We start from the raw sequence: 7031 nt of genomic DNA, 5'->3' as shown, positions 1-7031 counted from the left end.
TTGATCAGATTTTTTGCATACTTGGACTGACACAAGAATATACCATCATGCAATTGCTTAACTTGTAATCCATAAAGAAATTTAGTTCTCCTACCATGCTCATTTCGAATTGAGACGTCATGCAGTCCACAAACTTACTCACAAGTATTTGGGATGAGGCACCGAAAACAATGTCATCAACATATACTTGACAAATCAAAATATCATTATTTAGTTGTTGAATGAAAAGGGTTTTGTCAACCTCACCTCGTTTGAACCTCAGGTCTATCAGATAGTCAGCTAACATGTCGTACCAAGCCCGTGGAGCCTGTTTCAGTCCATACAGGGCCTTTTTCAGTTTGTAGACATGGTCCATGTGGTGAGGATCTTCAAATCCCTTAGGTTGACAGACATAGGCTTCTTCATTTAAAATGCCATTCAAGAAAGCACTTTTCACATCCATTTAATACAATTTAATATGCATATGACATGCAACAGCAAGTAACAATCGGACAGACTCCATTCGTGCCACAAGTGCGAAGGTTTCATCAAAATCCACCCCCTCAACCAGTGTATACCCTTGAGCTACCAATCGTGCCTTATTTCGAATAATGTTACCGGATTCATCTGTTTTATTTTTGAATATCCATTTTGATCCAATAACATTGATGTTCGAAGGTCTAGGAACTAAGTCCCACACATCATTGCGGACAAATTGTTCTAGTTCTTCATGCATGGCATTAACCCAAAATTCATCCGTTAGAGCCTTATTCACATTTTTAGGTTCAATTGAAGACACAAAGCATGAGTGGCTTACCTGGGCGAATGTGGAGTTCATACACGCTAATCCGATCATTTTCCGGTAGTCAACCTTCTCCTTTTTCCTTGTTTGCACATCCTCATGTATTTCACCAATAATTTGTGACGATGGGTGATTCTTTTGAATTTTGCTGGGAATATCTCTTCCTTCATTGTGTATTACTTCATCATCGTCGTCGTTTTAATTTTCCATGGCTTCAGTTCTGTTTAGTGGCGGTGTTGTACATGGTGTTGCTTCATTGGTCTCAACACTAACCTCAACACCAATGCTGGTTGATGGCTCACTTGAATCCAACAGTCCCTCATTATCATCCTCTTTAGATTTTCCTGTTAGTCCTGCAAGATCATCAAAAACGACATTAATAGATTCAATGGTAGTTCTTGTTCTTAAGTTAAACACACGATAAGGCCGACTATTCATTGAATAACCGAGAAATAGGCACTTATCACTTTTGGAATCGAATTTTGCGAGATGTTCTCGATCATTTAGGACGTGGCAAATACATCCGAAAACATGAAAGTATTTGAGGTTTGGTTTCCTCCCCGTGATAATTTCATAGGAGGTCGTAGTGATCCACTTCTTAGAAACACACAGTTAGAAATGTGACAAGCTGTGTTCAAGGCTTCAGCCCAAAACCTTTTAGACACATTCTTTGAGCTCAGCATGACTCGTGCCATTTCTTGAAGAGTTTGATTCTTCCTTTCGGCTATACCATTTTGTTGGGGAGTTTTAGGAGCAGAAAATTCATGAGAGATTCCTTTCTTTTAACATAGGGAAGTAAAGAGAGAATTTTCAAATTCTTTCTCATGATCAGTTCGTATTCTAACAACTCTCTCATCATGCAAGTTGGTTATTCTTGCATGCAGTTTCTTGAAGACATCAAACGTATCCGATTTTTCTCTTATAAAACTTACCCAAGTGAAACGAGAAAAATCATCAACACAAACGAGTGAGTATTTCTTACCTCCCAAGCTTTCAACATCCATTGGACCCATTAGATCCATGTGTAGAAGTTCAAGACACCGTGTTGTCCCAAAGTGTTGCAACACCGGGTGTGCAACATGGGTTTGTTTACCTTTTTGACATGATCCACAAATATATGCATTATCTGAACACAAATTAGGCATACCTCTCACAGCTTCATACTTACAGAGATTTTTCAAGGTCTTGAAGCTCACATGACCCAGTTTTTGATGCCATAGATCCAGATTGCTTACCTTGGCACTTCAACAATCATTACTATCTCCCACAAGATAGCAATTATCAGCAGACCGTGTTCCTGTCATAACACAAACATTTGCATCATTAAAAACTTCACAATTATTCTTGTTGAACCTAACATGTAAGTCATCGTCACAAATTTGACTTTGCTTATTAAATTCGAGTTAAGTCCTTCAACATATAGGACATTGTGAAGCATGGGAAGCCCATCAACATTCAGGGTTCCTTTGCCTACAATTCTCCCTTTGGCACCACCTCCATAAGTTACACGTCCACTTTTTAGTTCAGAATAATCAATGAGGTGTTCTTTAGAACCTGTCATGTGACGGGAACACCCACTGTCAAAGTACCATGCTCCTGCAATGTTAGTTTTCAGCGATGTATAAATGACATTGCATTGTATAACAGTTTTTGGTACCCAAATTTTCTTAGTGGAAGAAATTTTGGATGTGGTGTTGGACAACACCTTATGCAACACCTGATTTGAATGCCACCTGAGATAGTCAGTTCTGAGTTTGTAGCAGAAAGGTTTGATGTGCCCAGTCTTACGAAAGTAGTGACAGATGAAATTATGCTTTCGCTGCTTGGGATTTGAGATTGATACATGCTTCTTGTCTTGAGCCATCTTTGCCGAGGAGTGACTTTTTGGCGGTGAGGAACCTGAATTGGATGTTTTCAGCATCTGTTCAGAGACCAACTTTGAGCTTTGTACAGTTTTCATGGGTGGATTTTCTATTTTAGTGACAGCATCGACTCCTGCACTCTTCACAAATACTGTGGTCCTTGAAATGGAGTTAGACGACTCACCATGTTCATACATACTTGCAACATAACCAAGGCCAGATCTGCTGTCCTTTCCCATAGTCAGTACTGTGTCAAGTTTTGATGAGCTTGTATTGAATTTGGCAAGAGTTTTTGATGCTTTCTCAAAATCATCTTTGACTTTACACAGTTCAAGATCCTTCCTACTCAGCAAAACTTCTAGACGAGACAAGTTGCTCTTCAACTCAGTGTTTTCTTTTGAAAGTAATGAGTTTGCCTTATTTCTTTTGAGCCAGTCATCATAAAGTTCTTCATACATCATTTGGACAATTTCCATAGTAAGCTCTTCTTGGTCAGATTCCTAAATTTTGTCAGCTTCTGAAATTTCGAGAGAGTTAGCATTGAGACACAGTGATTCTGACACAGTGTTGCGCCCTGGTGTTGCAACACCAGTGGCAACACCAAAGGGATTGACCTGCAGTTTGTAGGTTTTATCCTGGACGGCAGATAAAGAGGTGCAATCATCTCCTTCCTTGGTTTCAAAATCATCTTCAGGGTCCTCATCACTCAGTGTAGCTGCCATATTTTTGTTTTTGCGAAGCCGATTTGTGCACTCATTTGCGTAATGACCAAATCCAGAGCATTCTCTACATTGTACTGAATCAAGTTTCTTTGTTTCTGTTCGAGCTGATGAATCATTTCTCGATCTGAAATTCCCTTGTGTTGATGCAGTTATTTTATTTCTTTCATAAGGAACAAACTGTGGTCTTGATGTTGATACAATCTTCTTCTTATCTCTCATTCTTTTTAGGTAGTCACCAAATTTTTTTGTGATTAAGGAGATTGATTCCTCGCCAAGATCAGAGTCCTTTGCCTCCTGAATTAGACTATTCACAGAATCATCAGTAGTTTGTAAGGCAATAGCCTTCCCCGTATTTCTTTTCTGTAGGTCTAGATTCATCTCAAATGTTCTGAGAGAGCTAATTAGGTCTTCCAGATTGAGTGTAGAGCTGTTGTTGGATTCGTCAATAGCACAGATTTTGATATTAAAACGCTCAGGAAGAGATCTCAGGACTTTGCTAACCAGTCTTTCGTTTGACATAGGATCACCGAGACTAAAGGCCTCATTTGCTATCTCACGCAATCTCCGATCATATTCCACAATAGTCTAGTTTTCCACCATCCTTAAGCTTTCAAATTTAGAGGTCAACATCCTGAGTTTGGTTCTGCGAACACTTTCAGATCCTTCGCAGTGCTTTTGAAGAATATCCCAAGCTTCTTTGGCAGAAATGCAGTTGGTGATGAGACTGAACATGTTGACATCTACAGAGGTGAATATAGCATTTAGCGCCTTTGAGTTGAAGTTTGAGGTTTGAACTTCATCATTGGACCAGGAACTCTCTGGTTTGCTTCGACTATCTCCATCATCATCAACTATCTTTGGTGGAGACCAACCATCTAAGACTCATTGCCATGCCCTTTCTTCGATAGATTTGATGTATATCCTCATCTTGAATTTCCAGAGAGCATAGTTCGAACCATCCAAGACTGATGGTCTAAAAGTGGTGTTAGTCGCTAGTGGATCCACTCAGCTATCAGTGTATTTCCTGTAAAACAACAATAAACCAGAATCAGTCACTTAGTGTATCAAGTGAAGGCTCTGATACCACTTGAAAGAATTATTGCGCATAGATTAACAGGAAATAAATATTAAAACTGGTATATTAGAATTGTGTGTTGTGCTCGGTGTTGTCAACACGACACACAACACAGCAGCGGAAATTTATTATTTAACATGGACGTAACTTCAACAAATGAATACTTGAATTTCAATTATGCACAAGTACAAATACTTGTGTGATGCCTCATGGCAAAAAATTCACTAGGAAAATTATGTAAATCGTTTACACCAAAACAATCATAGTGAGAAAACAAAATCAATTTCATTGACACTCCAAGGAATTAAAAACGCATCAAAATAAACCACATAAAAACTAGATGCATAAACCAAACACGTATTGCTTAAAACCAAATGAATTCACTCTTCGATCAACACTCTGCGTCAGTGTTGTTCTTGAGTGTTGGTAACACCAATTGGCAACACGGTCACTTGACTGACGAACCCCCGTGCTTTGTATGCAAGTCTTCACGAGCAAAACTCCTGCGGCCATCAAGGTATATGTTTCTCTCAAATATTGATAATAGACCCTTGTATATATAGTCTCTTCTTTGACCTAGATCTTCATGGATCCTTCACACCTATAAACAAGGAAACTAGAGTTTAATAGGAATCAAACTCCAATTTAAATACCATACCTTATATCTTATAGATAATTTTCCAACTAAATTGAATCATTCCTAATGATAGGATATAATAAACCTTGGAAAAAATAAATTTATTAAATTTGTCTAGAAGTGCAAAATCAAAATAATATCTAAAATGAATTCGGAATACAATATTCCTTTCAACATTCGACATACAAAATTTGAAAACCCTTAATTCCGTTCATAGTAGTAATATACAAGAATAATCATCTCCACTACAAACATTCGAAATATTTGGAGCCATACCCGTGTGATTAGCTTGGAGGTAAAATATAAAACACCTTATGAATAGTTGTTTATTGCATTATATGATCCATACGAGCATCCAAGTATTTTATATAATAAAAAAATTAAACTTTCGATACATGTTGGATGCGATGAACATTATTTCTGACAATCTAAATTGTTTGATTACTTTAAACATAATTTAAAATTAATAAACTGATTATTTATTATAGATATACAAACATTGATATTTATACAGTATTATACCATTAAACATTGTGATATAAATTTTGCATAAAAAATTATAAATTCTGAAAATAGAAATTTTGTAAGTTTAGTGTAGGGATTAAAATTTAAACTTTGGCTGCTTTTGGTTGCGGGATAAAATAAACTAATGATTATTATGTAAATAATAAAGAAAATTATTGTCGTAGAAATGTAATATATGATAATATGTTTAGTAAGATTTTTAAGCATATGATAATTTTGAAATTTTTTATGAAAGGACAAAATTGTCCTTCCTCTTTTTTTTTGTTCTTCCACTCCGGCGGCGGCGGTCCGGCAGTCCGGCGGTGGTCCGGCGATGGCGGTGAGTCGGCGGTCCGGTGACGGCGATGGCGGTCCGACGAAGGTCCGGCGACGTCTGTGCGGTGGCGGTCCGGCGAAGGTCCGACTGTCCGGTGACTTTTATGTTAATTCAGTTAACTGCATGTATACATTATTTATACTGGGATTTATTCTCACCGGAGTATCCGGCTGTTGTCTTGTTTGTATGTGTGCATGACAACAGGTGGGACAAGATCGGGGTCAAGAAGATGATGAGAGATCGAGATTAGAGTGGTGATTCCGGACTTGGATGTAGACTTGGTTTAATACTGGAAATTTAGTAGTTAAACCTTAGACTAGTTTGAACTAGAAGCATGTTGTACAAGATTTGTATTATTATACTGGTTTGTATAATAGATTGATTCCATTACCTTCTGCATTTTAAAAAAAAAAATTTTAGACCCTGTTTATCTTAATTGATAATTAAATTCCGAAGATGATTAGCGTCCGGGTCCCCACAACATGTGGTATCAGAGCGATAGATCCTTTAGACTGAGATAGAAGAGAATGAGCGGGGTAGATTGAGTTTTCTTTCCTTGCATGTGATTGCTAGCATGAGATTTATTTTAATGTTGACTTACATTGTGTGTGCTAGCATGACATTATGCTTTACTGCTTTGAAATACATGGTTACCTGATTATCTGATTTAAGTTGGTATTATGTATTATTGAGTATGAATCAGATCTGATTCATGATCAGCAGTAAGATGATCAGAAAAAGATTTGGAACAGATTTGTAGTATTTGAGTACTAATGTTTTGATAAGCAGATATACCTCCACGGAGAATTCCAGAAAGAGGTAGTACTTCGACTGAACAGATAGATGTATCAGAAACTCAGATAGAAATACAGTTGAAAGAATTTCAAGTATTTCAGCTGCCAATCCTGAGTGGTATCGAGACGTCTGAAGATTGTGAGAACTGGTTTGATGACATAGAAATACTGTTTGATTTACTTGATTATTCAGATGAGCAGAGAATTAAACTGATATTCCACCAGTTACGAGAGACGGCCAAAAGTTGGTGGATTACAAGTAAAAGAATGCTAGAACAGAGAGGTACATTGATTTCGCGGGAAATATTCAGAACTGAAT

The sequence above is a fragment of the Primulina tabacum genome, chromosome 5 (assembly GCF_025594145.1).
Source record: "Primulina tabacum isolate GXHZ01 chromosome 5, ASM2559414v2, whole genome shotgun sequence".
Classification (NCBI taxonomy): Eukaryota; Viridiplantae; Streptophyta; class Magnoliopsida; order Lamiales; family Gesneriaceae; genus Primulina; species Primulina tabacum.
The sequence above is the reverse complement of the archived record's forward strand: the minus strand, read 5'-3'. Positions refer to the sequence as shown.